General features: G+C 43.1%; 1 protein-coding gene across 1 annotated transcript in view; it reads left to right on the top strand.

Moving 5' to 3' along the window:
- The window catches only part of ABLIM2 (actin binding LIM protein family member 2), a 797090-nt gene that overhangs the window by 35812 nt on the left and 734091 nt on the right, over positions 1-27187 (top strand). The gene's annotated exons all lie outside the window — the stretch shown is intronic.

Genomic DNA, 27187 nt, shown 5'->3' with positions numbered 1-27187 from the left:
GGGTCTGTGTCATATCCTGTTTTTGCAATGATTTTCGTTGTAACCCAAACGTATAGGTATACTTATTCCATGCCATTTAAAATAAATGTGGTAAAATAACCCATGTCATTTCGAGAAAGATTATTAATAAACAGACTTTTGCTCACATGACCATATTGTATATTACCACTGTGCAGATTAATTGGCTTGAGAAAACAAATTTAAAAAAGTCACTCCGATTTCATTCTAGAATTGGTTGACATTAAAAAACAACTGGGGTACACTTAAATGCTTATTTATTATGATTTATTTCGTTGTAAAGATTTAAGTCTTTGTTTTGTGTATGATTATTGCAGTTCTTACTACTAAACAGTAAATACGGCAAAATGATCATGGGAAACCAGTTTGTAGGGAAAGACAATTTTAAGGAAATACTAATAAATTGAAAATGAAAGGAAACATTTTAATGTTAAGGAAAAATCCAAAATTATATTAAACGTAGGTGGAGTTTAGGGGTTGTGAGGAGTTCTTTGGTTCAGTGATGGGTGATGTTTAGTGGTGACAAGAGGTTTTAGATGTTAGGGATGGGTGGTGTTCAGACACAGTAGGAGTTTTTAGGATTCAGTGATGGATGGCGTTTAGGGGTGGTGAGGCTTTTTTAGTGCTCAGGAATGTGTGCGGTTTAGGAGTGGTGAGGGTTTTTTAGGATTCATGAATGAGTGGAGTTTAGGTGCTCGAAGGAGTTTTTTTAGGGTTCAGGAATAAGTGGATTGTAGGGGTGTTGAGGTGTTTTTAGAGTTCGGGGATCAGAGGAGTTAAGGGGTGTGGAAGGATTTTTAGGGTTTTCAGGAATGGGTAGAATTCAAGGGTGATGAGGAATTTTAGGGGTAAATAAGGGATGGGTGGAGTTTATGTGCAGAAAGAGTTTTAGTGTTTTGGAATGGATAGAGTTTAGATGTGGAAAGAGGTTGTTTGGGTTGAGAGATGACTGGAGCTAAGGGATGGTGAGGGTTTGGGTTTTAGGGGTCAGGGTTTAGGGGTTCAGGGATGGGAGTGGCTTATGTGTAGAAATGGTGATTAGTGTTGAGGGTTGGGCTGAGTTTAGGGGCCTGCGACAGGGCATGGTTTAGATGTAGTGAAGGATTTTTAAGGTTCAGGGATGGGTGTAATTTAGCTGTAGAAAAGGCTTTTATGACTCAGGGATTGGAGGAGTTTAGGGGTCAGGGATATGTGTAGTTTAGGCATGATGAAGGTTTTTAGGGGGCAGGGATGATGGTGTGTAGGGGTTGTGAGAGGTTCAGGGACAGATGCTGATTAAGGGCGATGCTGGATCAGCTAATTAAAACCATCCAGTGTAAATATTTGACAATGTAAACATATAAATCCAAACTAATGTCCCTTGAAATAAAGCACCGAAATAAGTATCTCCAGCAAAAATGTTTTTGAAAGTAAGACATTCAACCTTGCAGCATATAAAACGAAGCATGCACAAGCCAATTAAAAAAAAAAGACCTCGCATGAATTTGTTTCTTTGAAATGGTAACTGCCATTCATCCTGCAAACTTCTGTTAAGCAGTTTATAAGAAATGGTTTCTCAGTATTGGTATTGCATGAAATTGTTTTTCTACGAAACCACATTCATTTACAGCAAAGCATCAACATACAGATGTGCAGAGTGCTATTTATACCATTGTGTCTTTGGCCCTCTTTTATTAAAAACAGACATTAGTTTATTGCTGAGATTATGTGTGATTATATTAGTGTGCAATTTTATTAGCGCTTTTTTGTATTTTTTTCCCAATTTTAAATCGTGAGAGCCTGATGGTTGAGGTCATAAGTTTGCTGAACCACATGACTTGGGTGAGTGGAGTGATAGAAGGATAAATGATGTTAGCAAAGCTACGGTTAAGCAAGAGAGGTTTATTAGTCATAGACTTAGTCCACAAGGAATTGTGGCAACGGTGGGGACATTGCCCACAATTAAATCACATTGCATGAGATATAAAAGTCCTCTCTGGATCAGCCTATATAGATTTAGACACTCTGAGGCCTAGATAGGTATGTCATAATTACACCAGGTGGTAAAGACGCTCCGTGTTAAGCCACATATTTTGAGATACATAGACATCCTTCAAAACCAGATTGGAACTTGGGTTTAGGGTTTGGATTCTCAATGTACCTGTTTAAACTTACCTGAGGAGTGACATTCATTGCGATCTAGATGTAGGAAGTGGCACACTTCTAAAACTCAAGATAAACATATAGTCAAGATTCAAATACAGTGTAAAAATGTTGTTGGGTTTGTATGCTTGACACAGTGTAGCTTTGTTGACTCTAGAGGCCAGTTGGTCTCATTAGAAATATTATTGTGGAATGTAATTCACAGAGAATGCTAAGGTGAACTAGCCAGGTCATTCATCATGACATTGTTGCCATTGTGTTGGTCAAGAATCAAGTGGACAGGATTTGATATTTCTCAGTGAGATATCTCTTCAAAGAACAGTTTAGAATTATTTTCAAAAGGATGTAACACAATATTGCATAACATGGTGCACACAGTTTTTGCTACCACCTAATAATGATTCACACAGCTTCCACTCTCTCAGTTTCCACATTAAAATATAAATCTTTGACATTCTGTTCCGTTATTAGGCAATGTGTAGCCATCCCACTCTATCATGCTATAATCTAAGCACATCTATAGTATACACTTATCTGCATCCTCCACTCATGCAGACATCCCCACCCCTATTGCTGAGAACTGCCATGCCCTTTCTGATGGATGCACTATATCAATCCATTTCTGCTAGGACGTACACCAAGAGTCATTTATAACCCCTCCTAAACAGCAGTCATGATCCTCCAACTGATTATCAGAGGAATTTAGCCAATCTTTTTTCCATCGTTAAAAGCCTAGTAATGAGCAAGCTGGTTGACTGGGACAGCCTCTAACACTAATCCTTCTAAAGCTGGACAAAGACAATGACTAAAGACCTCTACCATGCAAACACTCTTTAACCCTACACAGCCACATACTCATACTGTCCTATCAAAAACTATCCCAAATCATGCCATTCAGTTCTCCTCAACCTGGTCTTAAGCCATCTTTCCTCCCGAATTCTCAAAATGTTACAACAGATGTTTCTTTCCAAAAGGGCCCTAAATTAATAAACCATGTACTGTTGTAATCGTAAGAAAAGAGCAAGTGATTGCGTTTACAACAGAATGGTATATACCAGTGGTTTCCAATCTTTTCTGTAACAAGATCTATTTATAGTTAATAAAAATGATACTGAGATTCTACTATTATTAATGTCGCAATAGAGGCCACAATCAGACAAGTTTACACTAGTGCCCAACATATTCAGGAGTACGAGTAGTGATCACCTCAGTGTATCAGGCAGAGTGGCAAGCTGCAATGTAAAAAAGGCTTTGTCAATATGATATACGTCTACATGGGTAACACAACAGCCATAGCTACAATGCCGTTAGTACCAAGGTAATAATACCCCAAAACCACATGTATTATCCCTAAAATATCACGTTTGATGTACAAACTCCTCTTTGACCCATACCCACAATATAAATAGGCAAAGATTTACATGTGTCAAGAAGAGGAATAAATACTTCCTAGTGGGTCGGGCAACGGAACACCAATTTGCTTTGTGATGGTGTAGGGAAAGAATTTTCCCTACTGGGAAAAGTATCTTCCCTATTGAAGAAAATACTGTGCAATTGCTCAAAAGTGATAGCTTCCACAATGTAGAATTATACATTGTGTAGAATTCCATAGGGAAAGGCACCCCCGAAACAAAGGGCATTTAAGTGACTTTCCCAGTAATATGCATGTAAAGTTGTGCTTGTCATACCTTTTCATGTATTCATTTGGAAAAAAGTGAAATATGTTAAACTAGAAACAAAACATCTTTGGCTGTAGTTCTTTGTTTGTACTGCCTTTAATACCTACATCATTGTTTGGCTTTTTACACAGTTTATGCAGTGGCTTGAAGAGGCTTAGAATTGAGAGGCACACAGTAGAGTGTTTAGAGTAGAGTGGAGTGGCAAAGAATAAGAGTAAAATGGCAGAGAGTGAAGTGGGGTAGTGTAGAATGGCGTAGAGTACAGTGGGGTACAGTAGAGTGCTGTAGAGTGAAGTAGCATGAAATTGGGTACAGTGTTGTGGCATAGAGTGGAGTGGCGTACAGTGTTGTGGCACAGGAGTGGTGCAAAGTGTTGTGGCATAGAGTGCAGTAGCATAGAGTGGAGTTATGTGGAATAGGGTGGCAAAGGCTGCACTTGTGTAGAGTGCAGTGGTGTAGAGTAGAGTGCAGTGGCATAGAGTGCAGTGGTGTACAGTAGACTGACATAAAGTAGAGTAGCATACAATGGAGTAGCGCAGTGGAGTTGTGTTCAGTAAAGTGGCGTGTAGTGGTATAGAACCGTATACAGTGGAATAGCCTAGAGTGGAGTGTCTTAGCGTGGAATAGCATACAATAGAGTGGAATGGCATAGAGTGGAGTGGTGTAGAATGGAATAGGGTGGAATAGCATAAAGTCAAGTGGTGTAGGGTGGCGTAGAATAGAGTGGCATAGAGTGGATTGTCTTAGAGTGGAATAGCATAGAGTAGAGTGGTGTAAAGTGGAGTGGCTTGAAGAAGGATGGTGTACAGTTGAGTGGTGTTAAGTGGAGTGGCATAGATTGGAATACTGTATAGTAGCGTAGCATAGAGTTGAATAGCAGACAGTGGAATAGGGTGGAGTTGCGTGGTGTAGCGTGGAAAGGGCTATTGTGGAGAGCCAATGAATGGACTAGCATAACGTGGACTGGCATACATTGCATTATCGTAGAGTGAAGTGGCCTATAGTGTAGTGTAATAGAGTGTACTAGCGTAGAGCGCAGTGGCATACTGTGGAGTGGTGTAGAGGAGAGTAACATAGAGTGGAGTTGAGTAGAGTGAAGCAAAGTGGCATATACTGTAGTGGTTTAGACTGGGGGGAACCTAGACCGGAGTGGCATAGAGTGGAATAGCACTAGAGTCAAGTGGTGTGGAGTGGCATAAGGTGGAATTGTGTAGAGCACACTGGCATAGAGTGGGGTGGAATACATTGGTACAGCGAGATTGGAGTGGCACAGAGTGCAGTGGCTTGGTGTGGAATAGCGTGGAGTGGCATAGATTGGAGTGGTGTAGAGCTGAATAGCATAAAGTGGAACAGTGTAGATGGAATGATGTATAGTGGAATAGTGTAGAGTGGAGTGGAGTAGAGTGAAATAGTGTACAGTGGAGTGGCTTAGAATCGAATAGCGTAGAGTGACGTGACCGAGTGTAATAGAGTGGAGTGAAGTGGATTTGAATAGCGTAAAGTGGAGTGGTATAGACTGGTGGTGTAGAGTGTAATAGCATAGATTGGAATGGCGTAGTGGTGTTTTGTATAGTGGAGTGGGGTATTGTATAGTAGGGTAGAGTGGAGTGACATGAGGTGAGGTGTCATAGAGTGGAGTGGCGTGTAGTGGAGTGTTGTGTCGTAAAGTAAAGTGGAGTGTTGAATCATAGTGTGGTGTGTTGTACAGTGCCTTACAGTGTGGGTGCGTAAAGAGGAACTGCATAGACTGGAGTGGCATAGAAGAGTGTGTTGTACAGTGGAGTGGAGTGGTGCAGAGTGAAGTGGCGTGCCATAGAGTAGAATGGCATATCATGGAGTGTCGTGTCATAGAGTGGCAAGTCATACAGTGTCTTACAGTGGAGGGGCATGGAGAGCAGAGGTGTACAGTGGAATGACGTATCGTAGTTTAGATTGCAGTCACATTGAGTGGAGTGGTCTGTCAGAGTAGAGTGGAGTAAGGTGGAGTGACGTCCAGGGGAGCAGCATAGAGTGGAATAGCGTACAGTGGAATGGCATACAGTGAAGTGGCTTATAGTGCAGGACATAGAGTGGAATGGCATTTTGTGCAATAGAATTTGGTGGAGTGGCATAGGAGTAAAATGGAATAGAGTGGCATAGCGTACACTGGGTGGCATGTCATACAGTGGAGTGGAGTGGAAAGCGTGTCGCAGACTAGAGTGGAGTAGCATGGAGTGGCGTGTCATAGAGTAGAGCGGAGTGGCATACAGTGCAGTTGCGTAGAGTGCAGTTGCACAGGGTACAGTGCGTAGACTGCAGTGGCCTATACTACAGTAGCGTACTAGAGTTCAGTGGCGTACAGTGCAGTGGCATTCACTAAAGTGGCATAGAGTGCAGTGGCATACAGCGCTGTTGCCTCAAGTGTAGTGGCCTCAAGTGCTGTGGCCAAGAGTGCAGTGCCGTTGCGCAGAGTACAGTGGCATACAGCACAGTGCCATAGAATGCAGTGGTGTATTTCTTTAAACTTTTTTTTAGTACTGTGGTACTTCCAAGGTAGTACTATGGTACTTTGTAAAAAAAAAAATTTTAAACATATACATACATACAAACTTTTTTTTTTTTAAAGTAATTTTTCTTACCATTCCCAAGTTATTAAAACTCCCTCATGTCTTCCAAGACAAGGGTTATGTAGATTTTGTAGGGAAACTCGGAACATACGCAAAGTGTATAGCTGCCTTTTCATTTTATAAGGGCAGTCATTAGCCAATAAATTGTGTTTTGTCAACCCCATGTACCGCAGTATAGCATAGCTCAATATATCACTGCGTTTTTGTCCCTGATTGCTAAAAAATGACTGAACTAGTTTTTATGAAATAGCAAAATAATCTTCAACGCACAATAATCTATTTTCCTGCCATATTTCATGAAAATCAGATCAGCTGTTTTTCTTATACACCTTAGTGCAAAGTCTATGGAAAATGCATTAGTGGACTCCCTTTTTTTTGTTGCACCCCTTTAATGAATCACCCGCAAATTTGAATAATCTGACAATGTAGAACAAGTAATAGAACTGAAAAGTTTCATGGAGATTCGTCAAACGGTGGCAAAGTTATTAGCAAAAGAAAATTCAAGAAATTCCTATCCATGGGAATCCTATTACTACAGATTGGTTACACACACACACCCATCTACAAGTGGTCTGGTGTACTGCCATACAGATATGTACAGCATTACTAATTACAATACTTTTGTTTAAAATAAATACAAAATGTAAATGCACAATATAACACAAATGGCATCCTTAATTGACAAAAATAGCATTCCATATCGTAAAGTAGCACAAATTATTCCCAGAAAAAAATACCATAATTCTTTGGTCACACGTTTGTCCGTGATCTACATGTTACTACGCATCTCCAGAGTCTCACTAACCACATTACTTTTAATCTAATCATGTCAGAATGTAAAATAAACCATGGATACAGTGGAATAAAGATAACTTGTCTAATCAACATTTCTCCTTAAGAAAATGTTTCTTGGCATGGGTTCGGTTAGAGATGTAGATTTAATGTGCTATCTTTGTTTGGTTAGGCTTTCCAGGATGGGTTCCAAGAAAGTTAAAGGCTCGCACTTTCCTGTTTGTCTCAGAATTGCAGGAAATATGCACCTGCTATTCTGGCTAAAGTCGAGTTGAGAGAAATGTTTTTTTAATAAACGGACAGATTATCATGTAATAAAAGTTACAGGCTGGCGATTCACACAGAAGTGTATTAAAACTGTATGTAGAAAAGTACGCTCCTACCGGTCGAAGTTTCACGCTTTTCAGGAATTCACAAATCTCTCACCAGTTATGTCTGGAAATGTGCACCAGTCGCAATTTTCAAAGCATAATTAATGGACATTTTAGTGGAGTCAGTTTTTTCTATAGGTGGTTTCTTAACAATGCACAGTTGTAAGTAGGAGTGCCAACTGGTACACCTTTCTTCTCCTTTTCTTTCCATTGTGAAAAGTTTTTCCTTCCTGTATACCCCACAAAGTTTGGGGGTGTTGTATTCCCCATTGCACCCAGGAAAATTATTAAAGGTCTTATTTATGCCTAGGTGTAAAATTCCCTCTCCAAATAGAGCGCAGAGTTCTGAAAAACCACACAGAGCAGTGGGGAGCAGAGTTTTCCCTCTCTCGCGGCTCGCCAACGTTAAGTTGGTGAGCACGAGCGATGAGAATCGTACTCTAGACCAACTTCCGGTGAGATTTCTCAATGCGGGGGATCACGACAGGTCACTACTGTTCGATTTGAGAAACCTGTCGCGTTGAGGAAGCTGCCACTCAAGTAGAACATCTACTGGAGCGTCAGAAAGAAGTAGCGCCCTCTTACGCTGTGCGTGGCGCCATTTGTGCTGATTTTACAGAACTCCGTGGAGCGTGACAGAGTTTTTTCAGCACTTTCAGAACTCTGCGAACTCCACACAGGCCTAGTATTATTTAGTGTTTCGTGGAGGGGATACTCCGTCACAAACGTGGCGGATGTCCTCTCTGCCAAGTTACAAGGGCATCATAGCCTGTCAATTGTAATACAGCAGATGTATTAGTCACCAAGTTTTGCAGTGGTAATTCGCCCGCCATATCCTAAATAAATCCCATTGCTCTGCCTTTGTCAAGATTAAACTTTTGACAATCTACACACTATGAAAGGTTTGCAAGAACTAGTGTTAATGACAACACAATGACACATTTCTGGGTATGCACAAGCTTTCAAGGTTAAACATATCTTGAGAAGCACCCTCCCCACACTTTGGGCCTGATTGATTATGATGGCGATCGGTCTGCCACTGACAGGCTGTCGGTGGCAGTCCAACAAACTGACATCCCTTCAATCCGACCGCCACATTATGATGCCAGTGGTCGGAACCTATAAAGTCGGAGTCCACACTGCAGCCTCCGCCAGGATCTTGGTCCTGACAGGGTAGCAGTCGGAGTCTCGCCCCTTATTGGCTGTGGTGTTGAGCCAGGCACAGCCATTGGGATTTCGGTATCCCTTTCCGACAGCTTGTTCATGGTGGGCACACTGCCATTTACAGGCTGCGGGAAAGGGATATTGACGGTCCCAAACAGGGTCCCCATCCCTCATGGGCATCTGCAAAGTGGCCCTGGGTGCACATGCAGTGGCCCCACTCAACTCCATACACCATGGCACGCCCATGGACGTGCAAGAAGTGCTCCTTTTCAAGGCAGCTTTTGTTTCAGCCCTTTTCCTGGGCTACAGCACAAGCTGCCATGTAGAGAATTACTTTGCAACTGCCAGCCCGGCAGTCGCATCGTGATACAGCAGTCGGATCACCACCTGCTCATCGAGCGGTCTCCTGACTGCCGCAATAGCGGGTGGCGGTTTGACCGCCCAACATCATAATAGGACCTTTTGTATTTAATTTACTCCAGTGTGATTTTACACTGGCTTGCTATAGTCTTACTTGGAGTGATAGAATTTATGAGTGCAACAACTTTCCTGAATCTCTCCTAGTCATAAATCATGCACTGTTTTATGAGCACAAATGGCTTCTCATAACGAATGAGGTAAATAACGAATAAAGAATATTGGCCAAAATGCCACAACATGGTACTTTATTATTAACTGTACTATAGTGATGAATATATGTACAGTTTCTGCAATATTAGACACAGCAGCCACACCACAACCAAATGAATGGAAATTTTCCAAAGCAGTTCATAAAGAGAAAACCCTTAGAAGTCCGTAATGGAGGTTCTGCTGTTCCTTGCAGGCCTCCATCTCTGTTTTCGCAGCCATTTGTAGAGGGTCACAACTTGCGTCCTGACTCATTATTAATATTAATGATCCAGAGGAGTCTGAAATATCCTGTGAATATTTATTTAGCAAGAGAAATTAATAGTACACATGTTGTATCACAAAATGCTGGGCAGGTCGCAAAATTTATCGCACAGTTTGCACCCACTATTTGCCACCTGCCCAATGATCAATGCATCAGGTTTCTGTTATTAACATTTTGGTAATTTTTAGACTTTTGTTCTCTAGTCATCTCTTTTCTGTGCAAACTCATTTAAAATATTTTTTCCACGTGTCATTTAATATTCAAAATTGTTTTTTATATGAGTTGCTTACCTGTCTTTACACCATCTAATTTCTGTGTCAATCTGTTTGGAAAAGGAGAGACACTTATTTTTACAGCACTTTTAGGTATTGGTAGGAATCCGAAAATAAAGTGCTGTTATAGCAGTCACCCAGCCACCGACAAAATGGCCCCATAAAACCTAGATGATAAACTATTTTTGGGCAAGAAGTCTATTTTCAGTGTGGTTGTAAGCACACGATTTATCAGGGAGGTGACGGCTAGTGACCTTTGAGTGACAGCAATTCAGTTTAACTACCCTTTCGCTGATGTATTACAGATAGCTGCTCACTGCCTACTTCCTTGCAGACATGGATCAGAATAGATCATAATAAAAGCAAATGGCACAGTTAAAAACAAAAAAAAAAGTCTCAACAGGGAGACCATGAAAAGCTCTTTTTTCTCAGTGATACTGTTTTAAAGATTTTGTCGAACTAGTACTGTGGCTGACTTCATAAATACGAGATTAGAAGCTAAGTAAACTTAATGGAGCAAAACAGCAGGGCAGTTAAAGTGGGAGTGCAAAGTTTTTGAAGTCTTTTTTAGAAACGGTCACTGACACATTCCTTGTGCGCATGTTTGCGTGTTTGTGCCATAGTGATTCCACGGCTTCTCCCCTCACCTCTGTTTTCGCTTCTTCCATGGTGTTTTTTTAAAAATAGCAGTTGACGAGTTGTTTACTTTTTGATGTGGGCTGTGGAAGCCAATCATCACTTCCGACTTGTGGTCCACCTCAAACTAAAGTTAAGCAAATCCTCTTTGGGCTCTTTCATAGTCACTGAAAGAGTTAGATTTTCTTTTTAAATTGTTTGAGGCTCCCCTCGCTAAGACCCACCACCAGACCCCCACCTCGTTTTTCTTTATCTGAGATGCCCTCCTATTCGCCTGCTCCATTTTACTACTCCAGTGTGGCATTTCACCACATGCCCCTGTCACGTCGATTACTTATGTGGTGCACTGAATGTGGTGGAATATCATTCAGCAGCAAGGATACACCAGGAAAGCCACATACCAATCAGGACACAACACAGACTTCTTGAAATGCAAATAACAGGAACTTCCTAGCAACATTGTTACTGAATAAAATTGAACATGGGTGGCCCCCTAGTTAAGACTTGGGCTTTCAACTCTGAGAGGTCACTGAAGGCACGTGGAAGGAACATATAATAGGAAAACGTAAATGTAATCTAAAAGTAAAAATAGGAGTTGAAATCAAACATCTGCGTCTCTGACGACAGAATATATAGACAGCAGTGGTCAGTACCTCAATTTATGTATGCCAAGGTTGTCACAATGAGGCTTTTTGTTAGTCAAGCAAATTTGCCAAGTCAGAAGGTTTTTTTGTACTTTACTTTGAATACGTTTCTGAAGATTTTCTGCTGCAATCAGTGATTCCTACACCGTAGACAATCCAATTTTTCAATGAACATGGTGTACCATTGATTCAAAGTTTCCATTTCATACTCCGAAAGGATCAGAATCATATTGGCATGTAACCACGACCTGTGTGACTACAACCTATGAATGTCGCCTCTGTCTAGTAACTGAGGAAAAATTCAAATGATACTCAACAATTCCATGTTGATGTGACCTGAAGGGCTCTGGGCTGCTTGCTGTCAGTGCCAGTATGAATTAGAGTACAACCGTGTAATACTAACTATCTGGCTGTGTAATGGGCATGTTCTCACATCAAATGTTTGAACAAGCACTTGCAATGCAATAGGTCTGCATTTGCAAGAGTTAGAGCTATTGACTTTGTAAATGACAATGTCTTTTACCTATGTGTTTTGGTTTTGAGTGGAGAGGATTCATGTGGTTTGGAGTGAAAGTATGTAGGTTGTATTGGAATTGTTAGTTGTGGAATTGTGTGCGGTGGAATTGTTTGGTGTGTAGCGTATTTGCGTAGTGGAATTATGTATCATGGTAAATAGATAGGGGTGAGAGAGGCACAGAAAAGATAGAAAGGAAGATAGAGAGGGATAGGTATCTTGTGTACAAAGTGGTGAATGAACTGCAGATAGAGAAGCAGAAAGAGTGTGTGAGAAAGAAAGGGAGAGCAGGCCACAGACACATAGAGCGTTAGTTTGGAGGACGTAAATGTTGAAAAGACACCGGAAAGAAACTGTGCTCAAAGACCTGAAGTGAACCAATATGAGAGAGGCAAGAAGAGTGCGTGAGAGAGCAAGGGAGAGGTGTGAGAGAGAGTGCGAAAGAGGGAGGGATGAGTTAGAGGGGCAACGGGGAGAGGTGGACTAATGCACAGCACAAGGAGGTACAAGAAGTTAGGATGTGTCAGCAGGGAGTATAAAGAGGAGGCAGGGAGCGTTAGGGAGGAATGAGAAGGGACAGTGTAATTGGGAGATGATGGGGTAGCGGGAGTATGAGGGAGAGATGAGAGGGGCAGTAAGTGTGTGGGGAGAGATGATAGGTCTGGTGGAGGTGTGAGGTAGAGATGGGTTGTATTGGAATTGTTTGTTGTGGAATTGTGTGGTGTGGAGTTGTGTAGTGGAAATATGTGCTATTGTGTGTTTTTGAATTATGTGGATAGTGATTAAATGGTATAAACAGTTGTTGAAATTTAGTGTGATTGTGTGTTATGGAGTTAATTATGTGGAATGGAAAAACGTATTGGGCTCCTCACCCAAAAGGTGTCGTGCAATGCACGGTTTAAATTGATTCACTTTAATTTTGTGCACCGCACTTACATGACCCCGGTCTCCATGCACCGTATCTCTGCGGAGAGGTGCGACGCATGTCCCAGGTGCGGGGCAGAGAAAGCCGGATTTTTACATTTGGCTTGGGAATGCCTGCTGGTCGGTAGGTTCTGGGGAGAGGTGGTCGAGCACATTGGCCGCGTCACGGGCCTCCGGATTGCCCGGACTCCGCTTCATTGCCTCTTGGCCCTGGTCCCCAAGCCCAAAAAGAGGAATTTGTCCTACAAACTGCTGCAGCTGCTTCTGGTGTTGGTGAGGAGGCACGTGGCTATCACTTGGATGGGGCAGAGGACCCCGAGATGTCCCTGTGGCTTAGGGATGTCAGGGAATGGTCCTTGGCTGAGGAAACACACATTCAGTGCACGTGCCGCGATGAGAAGCTTCAGGACGACTTATTAGCGTGGAGAATGATGTGTGCTGAGGGGATGCCCAGTGATGATTCATAGAATATAGAGCAGTGAGCAACCCAATATACCCTTGAGGGCTTGGGTGATTATGTGGAAGGGTAAAGGTGCCTTCAAGGGAATTTATTGTAATCACAATTGATAATTCAAGTTTGAATATAAAGGAGTTCTTAGTAATCCTTGTAAGTAATTAATTTATCAAAAGTCAATTAATAATTATAAAAACACAAAGAAAATACATAGATAACAAACACGAACATAAAGGTGTATAGAAAAGTAGAATTTATCAAACAATAAAACGATTAGTTTCATATACAGGTGCCTCCGGGATACGTTTTGGACTTCTGTAGCCGACCCCAGAGATAATCCGACAAACTAGATTAACCACTCTGGAGACCCCTGTGATTCTTAACAACAGTTTTTAATTAAGACTCCTTTTCGGACGTTTATACGTACAACGCAGTGTACTACTTTTGGCCTATTCTTATCAACATTGGATGTTTAGATTCAAAATTGGCCCTTTTCATCACATGGTTCAAACTTATAAAACTACCTTCTTCGTTGCCCTTGTCTTTTAGATTGGAGGCGCGCAGCTCATGACCATCATTGCTACCGAAATTGGAAATTTATTGCTGTGGCTCTTCGCTAATTCAGATTACATTGGTTATTATACAGGTTCCAATTGACATCAGTCCTGAAGATGGTCTCACGATTGATTTTTTAGGAGACCGAAACGTCGACCTTCGCCTTATCCATATTCTATGATTTGTACTAGTCTGTTGGATAGGTGTTTTAGGTTCTGTTGAGTCATCTATTGATATATTATCCTTGTACCTGCAGACCTAATCTATTTCCAAGCAATTGTATCTGTATATGAAACTAATCGTTTTATTGTTTGATAAATTCTAATTTTCTATACACCTTTGTGTTCGTGTTTGTTATCTATGTACTTTCTTTGTGTTTTTATAATTATTAATTGACTTTTGATGAATTAATTTCTTACAAGGATTACTAAGAACTCCTTTATATTCAAACTTGAATTATCAATTGTGATTACAATAAATTCCCTTGAAGGCACCTTTACCGGTGATGATTCAGACGCCACCAGTGCCGAGTTGTTTACCCCTGTGGAGTCTGGTTCCGAGGAGGATGTGGAGAGGGGGGCGGAGGGCCGTGTTTCGGAGTAGTGCCTTATTGAGTGCGCACTAATGTTCCATTTTCTATACCTGTGTCGTTTGGCTTGATTCCCAATGGTCTACTGTTAACTGTGCTGTCTATACCCTATTGGGCCTTGCAAAGATAATCGAACTGTCTACACGTACTCTATTGACGATGCCAAATGTGGGGGGGACGTTGTTATGTTGCTAGTTATTAGCTTGTGTTCTTTATTGAAAAATTGTCTGTAGCGGCGGATGAGGGCTGGGATCAACGGAAGACATGGGTGGGAATATAACGAGGAGGGAAAAAAGCAGCGGATAATGGCGATACGCATGTCTTTTACGCAAATGTGTATGTTTCCTTTTGTGGCACTTACCAATGTACGCCGCCTGGCCTCCGGGATGTAGGCTACATGGCCGTGTGTTTTCCTGTATGTTTGATCTGGTTCATTGCATCGATCAGTGCCTATAAGTAGATTTATTTGTCAGTGTCTTCTATGCTTTCCGCAATAAACATATTTTTCAAAAATAAAATTATGTGGAATGGAATTATGTGTTGTGGAGTGGCATGATGAGGATTTGAATTATGTGGTGTACTGTTACATTTTGTGGCATGATGTGGAAATTTGTGTTGTGTATTGGAGGCTTAGTGGGTATTCTGAATGATGCAGAAGCCATCAGTCGAATTTCATTCCGACCCTTTCACCCTCAACTTGTGTTTACTGTCTGCAGGGTGACAAACAGACACTGTCCCTTTAACAAGCTGATGTTCTGTGCGCAGAGCGCTGACTTGCAGAGCTTCTCAATGCTTGAACGCTTCATAAAACAAGCACACATGATTTCTAGCACGCATAAAAAATGAGTGCAAGCAGAGTGCGAGAAGCAAAGGATAACAGGAACAAAATGTGAATTTATAGGCAGTAGTCTCCAGTGCAAGTCCCAGGTTGCGATTTAAGGTCACTGCTTTTAATGCTTTGGACAGTTAGCAGACCTAAAGTTCCACAAGAGTTACGAAGGTGATTTTAATACACATGTAGCAGGTAGACTTTTGATGCATAATACTTAATTCCCGAAATAAGCGCATCTATGCCTCGTCGGGTATGCTAATCGCTATACAAGTAGAATTACAACACAAGAATACAAGTCCAAGAGAGGCTCTTACACTGAACTGAAAATCCCATACATGATTGGGGGGCAGGATAGGGTAGTATCAGTGCCCATACTCGGTCTGAATAGGTTGGATAAGTATGAAATCACAGGCTGAGCACAGAGAACCAGAGTTGGGGGCTAAGTCCAGGGGCTGCAAGGAGGGGCATTAGTGCCACCATTCCAGGCCATGATCACACATTTGCTTCCTTGTGCCCTCTAAACCTTGAGGACGACCACACCAATGGCGACAAATAGGACTGCAATGAAAATAGCATTGTTCTCTGTTGAAACAAACAATCTTCTAAAAGTGCACAAATAAAACAGGCACTGGCTGGGTGGGGGAAGAAGAAATGGGAGTGGGTGGATGGGTGGATGGGAGGAAGGGAGAAGAAACAGACACTAGGGCGGGTGAAGGGAGATGAATGCGGACTGGGTGGCTGAGGGAGGAGAAGTGACGGATGGGGCACAGGGGTGGGAGAGAAAGCAAGAAGGAAATCAAAACAAAGCAATCGTAGAAAATGCTTTGCAACTAAGAAGAAAGTAAGTCCAAAACACAGGCTATAGGAGTGAACACTATATTTATTTGCTCAAATGTAACTATGTGTTGGCGGCACCAAAACCAGAAACCTTACACACACAGGATAACTTGTAGCCATACTTGCACACACCGACAATGGCATGGCCACGCCAACCTACAACTCCTTCCAGTGCACTTCTCTCTCATTCTATGCCTCTCTCAATATATCCTCTATCTACTGTATTGCTTCGCCCTCCCAAATAATAGAAAATACGGCACCCCCACACAGAGGCACAACACAGTGCACATTTGTGCACTACTGCCTATAGCACTACACACTTCATCTCCCAGCGTACAACATAATGCACATTTGAGCACCACTGCATATAACACTACACTCCAGGACCAAGAAGTACATTCCACACCATTCTCTCTCTCATGCTTTCAAATGCACATTCCACATGTTTTGTTCCTGGCATGACGGTAAAAAGCAAACACTCCCCCTCTGAAACAACAAGGAGACACGAAAGAAACCGTCAACGAAAAATGCACATGCAGGAAAAATGATGTTGTACATTTAAGAAAACACCTACATTCAATTAAAACAATGGTAGTCAAAGGTCATCACGTGGTCCCAATACATGGGAGTGCCTCTGGCACTATACCTCAACTCTCTGACTCATCCCAAACCTCATTATACTGTTGTGAGCTCCCTAACATCCTTTCTTGATTCTTCCCACCTTTATCCCTCCTTGACTCACCCCAAATCTCATTCCGCTACTGTTATCTCAATTATAACCCTTTCTAGACTCTTCCCTCCTGTATCCCTACTTGACTCATCCCAAACCTCATTTTACTACTATAATGTCCCTGCCCCCTCCAACTCTACAATCTAGCAACAAACCCAGTCAAAACAAAATTCACCAGCATCCTCATCAACTCTATCTCCACAGCAACCTTCCTGGATAGATGGAAATACGCAAACGTTAGACACCTCCTAAAGAAAACCTCCACCGACCCGAAACAATGTAAAATATTATCGTCCTATCTCCCTGCTCCCCTTCCCAGCCAAAATACTTGGGAGAGCCATCAACTAGCATCTTACCAAATTCCTGAAACAAAACATTCTACTGGCCGCCTCACAATCAGGATTCCGTACCAACCACAGAACTGAGGCCTTGCTGATTGCCGCCAGGGACGACATCAGAACACTTCTCGACCATGGAGAAACTGTGGCCCTGATCCTCCTCGATCGTCTTCGTGGCGTTCAACACAGTCTCCTTCAACACTCTCATCAACAGACTGCACAACATAAGCATACAGCAAGACGCCTTCAAGTGGATCACCTCCTTCCTTATAAGACGCACACAGAGCATCCGTCTGCCTCCCTTCACCTCTGCACCCAAAGACTTAATATGTGGCGTACACCAAGGATAAGCCCCACCCTGTTTAACATCTGCATAATCCCCTCCCAGATGTCACCAGATCCCATGGACTCAACCTAATTTCCTTTGCAGACGACACTCAACTGATCCTCTCACTCACCGAGGACCTATCAAATGCCAAAACCAACTTCTGTAATGCCATGACTAACGTAGCCAAATGGATGAAAGACAACTGCCTCCAACTCAACTCCCAAAAAACTGAAGTACTGTTCTTCGTAAAGAACACCTCCGCATGAGACCACAGCTGGTGGCCTGCAGAACTTGGACGCACACCAACCGACCATGTGCGCAACCTCTGCACCATCTTCGACAGACAACTGACCATGAAACGATACAGTTGCCTCCTCCTGCTTCCACACACTTCGCATGCTCTGAAAAATCTTCAGATGGATCCCAACCAACACCAGAAAGACCATCACTCTGGCCCTAGTGACATGCCGCCTCAGCTAAAGGAACACCCTCGACACCGGTCTCTCCAAACAGTTCCTCAGAAGACTCCAGACCATACAGAATGCAGCAGCCAGACTTATCCTGGACCTCCCCAAACGAACCTACATCACCTCCCACCTGAGAGACCTCCACTGGCTCTCCATCCAGAAGGGATGCCAATCCAAGATCCTCACACACGCCCACAAAGCCCTCCACAACCTAGGATTGGCCTACCTCAAACATCAACTGAACTTCCACCAACCCTCTATGCACCTGCCTTCCTCCCACACACACCCTGCATCCGTCACAGCTGCATTGTTGGCTGCTCCGTCTCCTACATCGCTGCCAAAACGTGGAACGACCTTACTCTCCAGCTCCGTAGAGCCCCCTCGCTGGCAGACATCAGAAAGAAATTCAAAACCTGGCTCTTTGACAGATACAAAGCACCCAGATACCCCTAGAAGTGACACGGTTGCACTTTACAAATGTGGTTTGATTGATTGAGTAAAAGATAACGCTTCCTAGTTGGTTCCCTCTGTTATCCCTTCTTCGACTTATCCCTAACTTCATTTTACTACTATGCTCTCCCTAATAACCCCTTCTAGCCTCTTCCCTCCTTCATTCCATTCAATCAACCTAACAGACTCACATGTGCACTGTTCAAATTAACAACTTATATTTTCCCTATACTAATCCACCAGTAATCCTTTTGGCTCTGGGGTAGCGTGCTACTCGCCGAAATGCACTCCAACATCTCGTATGGGGTAGAAAGCGCTATATAAATACTTTCATATTTACATACTGTGTTACAGGTTTTCCTATTTCATTACTTGTGTCTCCTAGTTCCCCTGGTCTTCCCTTCTCCATGTCCCAGTTCAGCCTTCCCTTCATTGGTGGTTCCCTGATTCCCTGCACCTGGTTACGTCCTTGCACCTGGCTTTTTCCCACACCTGGGCTCCCCCCCTGAGCCTCAAGCTATTTCAGCCCTATGTACGCAGAGTGCAGCGGATTGAAACTGACTTCTTTTGATTTACCTTGTTCTCTGTTGTGTTCCTTCTGCTGTTTTTCAGGCTTGTTCTTTGATTCTGTTTCCCCTTTTCCCTGTACCCATTTTCCTATGTTTGGCTATTTGTAGTATCTATTTCTGCCCCTTGGTTTTTAGCATCTCTGTTTCTGTGTTACTCATTGATCATAAACTCCTGTCTGCACTCTTCTTGATCTGCCCTGTTATATGCTGACTACTTGCCTTGTGTTCCTTTTTCCTGCTTTTGTGCATATTTCTTTTATTGCCTAGTTTAAGTGTAGCTCATTCCTAGCCTTGTTTTAGTTATTTCAGCTCTTTGTATTCCAGTCCTGTTCCTGGCCATAGTTCTAGTCCAGATTCTGTGTTAGAGTTTATTGTCCTGATCCCTGTTTTTCTTGCTTGTGTTTATATTGATGATGCTGATTGTCTTAGCTTCCAAGGGTGCCAGTTAGACTCCAAGGCATGTGCCTTTGGCACAGAGGACCACCCTCCATTGGAGCTGCTGGGTGTCTTCCTGGACTCTGTGAGATGAATCTGCTCCTTGCTTCCATATAGGATCTTTTCACCTCACAGAGAGATAATTTCCAAAGAGCAGACATATTGTCATTTGTGTTGGTTTGTCTATGGTTTGCTTACTTATCCTTCCTGTTAGTACTTGTGTTTTCCCTGCAGACTTTCAGTTCCCTATTCACTGCTTGTTCCAACTTGCTCCAGTCCTGCTCCCTTTCAGCCTTCAGGTACTCTTTTTCCTGTATTCCATTCAGTGACCATCCACACAAACCCAGTACTGTCTTGCCCAGTCTCAACAAGCTAGTTCCCTGGCAGATCACTTGCTAGTTCCCTGACAAGTACAGAAAGAAAAATCATTAAGCTGCTTCTCAGTTGATTGGTTTGCATATTGTTTGTTTTTGGCCTACCAACAAATGCTACATATTCCTGCAACCAGAAGGGTCTGACTGGCATAGAGATATATTACATTTGTGAATTGGATACAGGGGTCAAAACTTACAAATTAAAATGTTCCCATGTTTTGTTTATTTTCTGTTTATTCTTATTTGAATTCAGTAATTAGCTTCTCTATGAAAATCATGAGCAATCTACAATACTGACCCTTTGCTGAATTTTTTATTGTTTCTAGCTTTCACTAATTAATAGTTTTCTGGGTTCACCCATGGGTTTCATGCCTGATTCCGGCCCAAATAATAAGAAATCAGAAATGACCAAAAAATAGGAAAAATTGACCACTGCTTAAAAAAATGCAAAAAACTGTGGTAAAAAGGTTGATTTCTTTTTACAAATCTGTTTGTTCTTCAAAACTACAAAGATGGTATGCTTAACAAAGCAGCCCTTTTGTTGTAAAAAACCATGTGCATTGTTGCACAGCTTTTTTATAAATTTGTCCCACAAAATATGTCATATTTTGGCTTATTTAGGATCCTTCCGGGGGAATCCACTAAACCTTGGGGACTTTTAAGATCCCCAAAATGTGTGAAAAGGGGACACAAATTTGGCCTGGATACCTTTGTGGAATAAGTTATGAAGGATTGAGCATGACGTGCTTCAAACATTAAAAAACACAACTGGCTCAGCACTGTGAGGGGAAAGCCTTAGCAGCTAGGGGTTAAAGTCTCTAGTTTTGAAATGTGAGAGACAGGGGAGAGGAGTGATATTTGATGTACAATATTGGCAACAAAAAAAACACATTTATCTTTTGAAAATTAAAAAAAGTATTTATTTTCAAAATAGTATTCTGATTACAACATATTTTCTCATGCATATGAATAATTTTGTAGGCTCTGTTCTCCTTCGCAGCACTAAATTAGTCTATAAAATTAAGTCCATTGATTTGTTCCTAAATATGAAAGACACTTACTAGGTAATGTTGCGTTCACATTTCTAGTAATGCTCATGTTGTTTGGGTTGATTAAGGACTTCTCCTCACACTCTTTTGGTCAATAGGGAGCTTCTAGGGATCATATGCATGGCTGGCTGAAGGGTCATAGAAGGAAGAGTGTTTAGGAACTGGATCTCCAACCCGTACCCTGTCTCTACCACCTCAACTACAACTAGCGATTTTATACTGAGGTTACCCTTCTATGTGTTTGGTTGATGGGTTGTTGGGTTGGGTTGGGTTGTTTTTCAACTTTCCCCGCTACCAAGAATGGTATCTATACTGTCCTGACTGTTTTGTCCTTTTCTAAAGCATTTTGCCCACCATGATGGTTGCATCCTCGCATTGTCTAAAGAATGATCACTTTCCAAAATAATCTGACTGTTGCATGCACCCTCTTTTTTTTCGGGCAGAGATTCCTACAACACAGAGCCACAGGTGTGATATTTACATTTGCAAGGGCCTTCAATGATTAAGAACCTCCATGTCTTGCTTTATCAAATTTATAAAGGGCTTCTAATCTGTAAACTGGTGTCCATATAACCTCTTGTATGGAGCCAAACTACCAACCACAGAGGCCATTGGAGCTTTCTTGTTTGGGAGTGTAAAATGTATTTATTGGTTATTCCAGTTGAGTCTCATTATTTATGTCACTGAGACCTGAAGGGTTTACTTATTCAAAACGGCCTATGAACTACCTTACAGTTTCTCTATTGTCAGCTTAATGTAAGGTCTTTGGTTATCAAGTTGTTCTGAAGACCCTGCCGGGCCATCCCTTTAGACTGCCTGGCACTAATAAATTGAGAGTCATGATGATCATGAAAGTTTTTTTTTATTGGCTAAAGCATCAGCCGGGTATCTGAGGTAGCTGGGGACCTTTTGTTGGTCAAACATGATCATTTGATACTCATTAAGATCTCATACAATTTCTGTTGTTTTAGAAGGATCTCAGCTCTTTGTTCTATATAAATCGAAAGAATATCATGCAAATTTTATTTTCATAGCCATTGTTAAACGAGTAACAGTTGAGGGCTTGCTGACCTTCAGAAAGAAATGCAGCCCTGTGCAAAATGCCAATGAATTTTTTTTATTAGATATCAGGAAACATAGATATGATTTCTTAATGTTTTACGGTGAAAAGCATCAAGAAAACACAATGAATCCATGAAATCAGTAGTTTGGGACCTAGATGTGATTTCAGACTGGCTAAATGAATCAGGTATCAGGAAAGTATTGTGGGTCCCTCTGGTCAAAAGTTTTACCTTGTGACTTTAGGGCCACCACTGAACTTTGGTGATGCTGGACCCCTTCTATAAATTGGTGGTGCTCCTAACCTGCCTCACTTGCTTTTCCCACTTTTTTTACATTTACAAGGAGTGCTGGTTTACATGTATCTTTACAAAAAAAGAACCTAGACCCTGGGCACTATCTAATTTTGAACTTAATGGTGTATCATGTGTCGCAAAACATTACAACTGACCTCCCCTATTTCAATTACTGGGGTAGGAGATACATCCACATTGTGCCGTATTTAAAACTTGCCCAGTCCCTATTTGTAAAAAATCACAGTTGTGAGACTACAAACAACACACACCCTGGTGTCACGTTTTCACAAACACATCCTTTGTTAGTTTTTTTGGACACAATTATTTTTTAGCTTTAATAATCCACATTTGTAAAGCGCACAATCACCCGTAAGGGTCTCTAGGCGCTGGGGGCCGTCGGGAAGATTAAGCAAGCTATTGCCCAGAGTCACATGGTGCTGGGCTAACCTGCCGCCGGAGCCGGGGATCGAACCCTGATCCCCAGATTTCAGTGTCAGTCGCCCTGGCCGCGGCGCCACACCTCTCCCCTAAGCTTTATGGCGCCAATGATGAGAACAGGGCAATCCTGGTGAGTAACTGCCAGGTTCCCATTGGTGGTGCGCCCGTGAGGTGCCATCTCGCTCACACACACTTTTTTCTTTTGTCTGAACGTGACACCAGGGTGTGTGTTGTTTGTAGTCTCACAACTTTTTTTGTAAAGTTGTTGAGTGGAGGGCGACCTATGACCCTATTTTCCCTCTAAGCTCCTTGTTGGTAGGTTTACATGTATCTTTACTTGTACCAAATGTTATCTGACAGCCTTTATATCACTGGGCAACGAGGTCAAAGTGATCACCATCCAGTTCTCTTTCAGACAGCCAACCCTAGATTTTAGTCACCCTTTTCCCCCTCAAATCCTCTTGTAGTTACAAGCTGGGCAAGGCTATGTGAGGCTAGTTTTCTCTACAAAAAGGTCCATCTCTAGTCTTTTTGCCTGTGGCAAAATGCTCCAAGTGGAACAAAACATGGAGCCTATACCTCTGCTGTTACATTGTACGAGTGCTAAAGTACATATGCTCTCCCTGTGCAAAATATATATGTGATTGATTTCCATGATTGGCTCATAGGATTTACTGTCAGTCCCCAGTAAAGTGCACCAGGAGTGCCAGGGCTTGTAAATGCCAATACTGATAGTGGGCCTGCAGCGCTGGTTGCGCCACCCACAGAAGCAGCCTTTTAAAATGTTTCTAGGTCTGCCATTACAGAACCTGCGTGCAGTCTGGTACTGTCATGCTGGCTGAGCAAGTGCACACACTTGCCAGCCTCTAAACCATCCCTTTGCTTCATATTAGTCACCCCTATGGTAGGCCCAAGGGCAGTGTGCATTTTAAGTGTAAGGTGGGACATGCCCTGATGTGTGTGGCATGTCCTAATAGTGAATTACAGCCAATTTCGTTTTTCACTATTGTAAGGCTACCTGTTCTCTTAGGCCAAGATGGGCTGCTGGAATTATTACACTCTATAAACCCAGCAGGCTCAGGGAACATGGTAGAAAGTCAAGTTTAGTATGCCTGAACTCAGAATAATAAAATACTTCTTTTAGTAAAGTTTATTTTAATATCCTGTGTTTGCAAATGCTACTTTTAGAAAGCTAGCATTTGCTTGCCTAACCATTTCAGCCCGCTCTGCTAGGATGTGTATCTGACTGTCTGGGTTGTGTGAGTGACAGGGCTGGGGGATGACAGGTGGTGAATGCAAGGATTACCCCTTGGTGGGAGGTGGGAGTGGCCCTGGACTCTGAATAGGGCTGTGGTCTGCCACCACAATGCTGGCTCCACCTCCTGGGGAGCGACTGATGACTCAGCCCGACACCTGGCCCAGGAAGAGAGAGGACTGTCAACAGAGTACTCCTGGCTGCCCCTGTCATCACAATGCTGGCTCCACCTCCTGCGGAGCGTCTGATGGGCCTGCCCCTCACACTGAAAGGAAAAGCCAGGAACAGCACAACAGAGTGCTTCAAAACTGAATTAGGCTATGCAAAGGCCCCCCTGGCCTGAAAGAACAAAAGAAACTGAGTATAAGTATAGGAGCCCTGCTCCCAAGAAACTAGATCCTGTTTCCCACAACAAACCTCTGCCCAACTAGAAGGAGAAGAAGAAGCTGGAAGGACTGGCCTGCTGTCTGCCTTGCTGAGGAGGGAGAGGAGAAGACTTATTTAAAAGACTTTGATGACTTGTGCTTGAAACTTTCTCCAAGGGCTTGATTGAGCTTGCCCCCTGAATGGAAACCCAGGACCAGTGGGTTCCCCTGTGCCTTGGCTCATTTGCAAGCTGAGCCGTGTGATTCCTCCCGCCGGAGGCAAGACTGCGCCCCCCTCGCCCCCTTGAGAGTTGTGGCACTTGGGAGCGGCCCGCCCTTTTACCTGTTGAGAGTCTCTCTCTGCTTAGAGTCGCTCTCTGCCCCTCGGGTCAGGCCGCCTGCTCCTCTGCCCCTGCTCGTTAATTGGAGTGCTTGGTGGGCATATCTGCCCCCTCCCGCCGGAATCCTGGTCCCGAGAGCGCTCCTCAAGCCTTGACGGCCGCCCGTGCGCTGCGAGCGCATCCGGCCGCCCCGCTGTGCTCTCCGACCTGTGGAGAGGCCGCACCTCACAAGAAGGAATCCGCCCCCAGTACGGACTGTACTGGAGGCCCCCGTGCCGTGCCCCGCCTTTAGGAATCCACCCGCTACTTGTGAACCCCAAGGTACGTGCCGTGCTCAAAGCGCACCACCACGTCTGCCTGCCTGGCAGATTGAGGAAGAGGGAACATCGCGCTCCAAGCACAACCCTGCACACCACGGGCTCGGAGCCCGCAACGTTTGTTTTCCCCGTTATTCATTGTGCGCCTTCATCGTGCCCGGTACGCCTATCTGCCACCTGCATCGCTGGTGGAGTGCGGTGCGTACCCGGGACAGCTTTCCCCCTTTGCTCGCATCAGCGTACGAGTCGCACCAGCCCAGTACGACTCGTACCAGCCTGTAACTCCAGTAGCGCTGTATGCGGCGTACCGCGGGAAGCGTGAGAGTCAGCAGGACTTCGCTCCCCGGCCCGTACGACGCGCAGGGAAGCTTGTTGCAGCGTACCGCTGGTGCAGTCCGGGCCCCAGTGCCTGGATAAGGTGCCCACAGTGTGTAAGAGGCCCTAAAGACAAACAGAGAACTAAGAGAACTATTTATAAGTAAAAGAGACTAGAAGGAAGCAGCGTACCATCCAAGAGAGAACTTGCCATTATTTTACACCCTTGTGGCTTAGTTAAAAACGTTATATTGGTCTTGTGATAAATTCTTACCTGCATAGATATATTTTTACATAAAGAAGATGTATTTTTACATAACCACAGCCTGGTGTCCATTTGTGGGGGGATTGATATATTTATTGTGTGTGTGATTTCAAATGCTTAACCCAATAACGCCTGAAGATTAGCCTTAGCTGCTCACGCCACGTACCTAGAGGGTGAGCAAGGGTAATTCTAAAGGGGTCATCCTTCGCCCTGACTTAGAGGAGAGGGTCCCTGCTGGTCACAAGTGAAAACTTGCGCCAACCAGGGACCCCCCATTCTAACAGCATCCAAAACTTGGAATGAACTCCCTCAGCACATCAGAGCCTCCTCCTCACATCTTGAGTTCCAGAGGAAACTGAAGACCTGGCTATTTGAATAACCATGTGGGGAATCTCTCGCCTTCCATCATGCTCTAGCATCTGTATACCATCACAGGTGATAAGCGCTCTAGAAATCGACATAGCATAACACACTGTATTTTGCAGTTCCAAATGCTGCAATTTAGAAAATCACAGGGTTTGTGATGGCGAAATACCAAAAAAGCCTTTCTTAATCGCAAAGGGGGTTTTACCACTGATTCCATATCACAGTTTGGAGGGGGGCATTAAAGGGTAGTCTCCTTATAATTATCAATTCGATGTATCAATGGTTAGCAACTGTGATTGTGGTTGCAAACAAATGAAATGTTAACACCTCCTCAAAGTTAGGAACAAATTCACCAGGGGGACGCTGTCCCCCTTGGTCAGCTTTCCCTTTGGGAATCATGAAAGGCAGCCTTCGGGAAGTATGCAGCGTCCACTGCTTGCTCCTTCTGATGTCTTTCAAAATGGTTAGCTTTTAAAAAACAAAAAAAACAGTATGTGTTCCTTTAACAAACACTGGTTGTTTTAAAGACAAAATGTTCCCCATTTTGGGTAAGAGATTGTGCTCTGATGTTCTATGCAGGTTACCATCCCAATGAGAGGGGTTGCAACTAGCCACCACCCTAATTAATATTCATTAAGCAGGTCGTCCTGTCAGATCCCCTGTGACTGGAGATTTTGTACATAACCGAACAATACACAGGCTGCATTTCAAAATGATAGACTCAAACGGTTGGTGCACAGTTTGCAATCTTTCTGTTAGTAGATCAGGTCATTTTTCCTGATTTTTGAAGATGCTAGAAAAGTCTCTCACAAACCTCCATGGCGAGATCTGGGCTTTTCTTTTTTTTATGTCTTGAGTGCATATAATACATCAAAATATCTCAGAATTAATGCATGGATTGTAGGAGAGAAGAGCTTGAAATTACAGGGCAATAATTGCCTCTTTTTGTTTACAAGTGGTGCTTTTAGAAAAAAAATAACTCTGAGCTATTTTGAGTTAGAGTATGTGCTCGAGATGCCTTCAGTCTTTTGTGACAATGAGGGAGTACATGTACTGCTGAATCTTGTAGAGAACTTTTGGTCCTTGGCTCGTAAGGTGAGCAGGAGAGACACTGAATATTTCTTCTTCCCAGAAAGAAGATTCGGGATTCTTCCTACTCCTGGAGATGGTTTTAATTCAGGGATTTATTTCTGAGCCAATCTTTTCAGAATCCCAAAAATTAGCCATTCCACTTTTGCCTTGTTTCCTGCCTTACTTTACTGCAAACTGTCTCAAAAAGCTTTGTTCAAAATGGCAGAAGTCAGACTCACCTTTCCAGTGCTTCTGTTAACCTACCATATTCAACCCAATGGACATAGGCAACCATGCCATCTTCTTCATTTAAGAGTAGGTTTTCCCTTTCATAGGGGCTAAAATGAAAGTCCGAGTGGGTTCTCCTGAAGAGGAACATCTCCCCTGGCCTCACCAACATCACAGCAAAACCTGGTTTGGAGAGGGCATGGCTTAGTA

The sequence above is a fragment of the Lissotriton helveticus genome, chromosome 2_2, assembly GCF_964261635.1.
Source record: "Lissotriton helveticus chromosome 2_2, aLisHel1.1, whole genome shotgun sequence".
Lineage (NCBI taxonomy): Eukaryota > Metazoa > Chordata > Amphibia > Caudata > Salamandridae > Lissotriton > Lissotriton helveticus.
The sequence above is the reverse complement of the archived record's forward strand: the minus strand, read 5'-3'. Positions and strand labels throughout refer to the sequence as shown.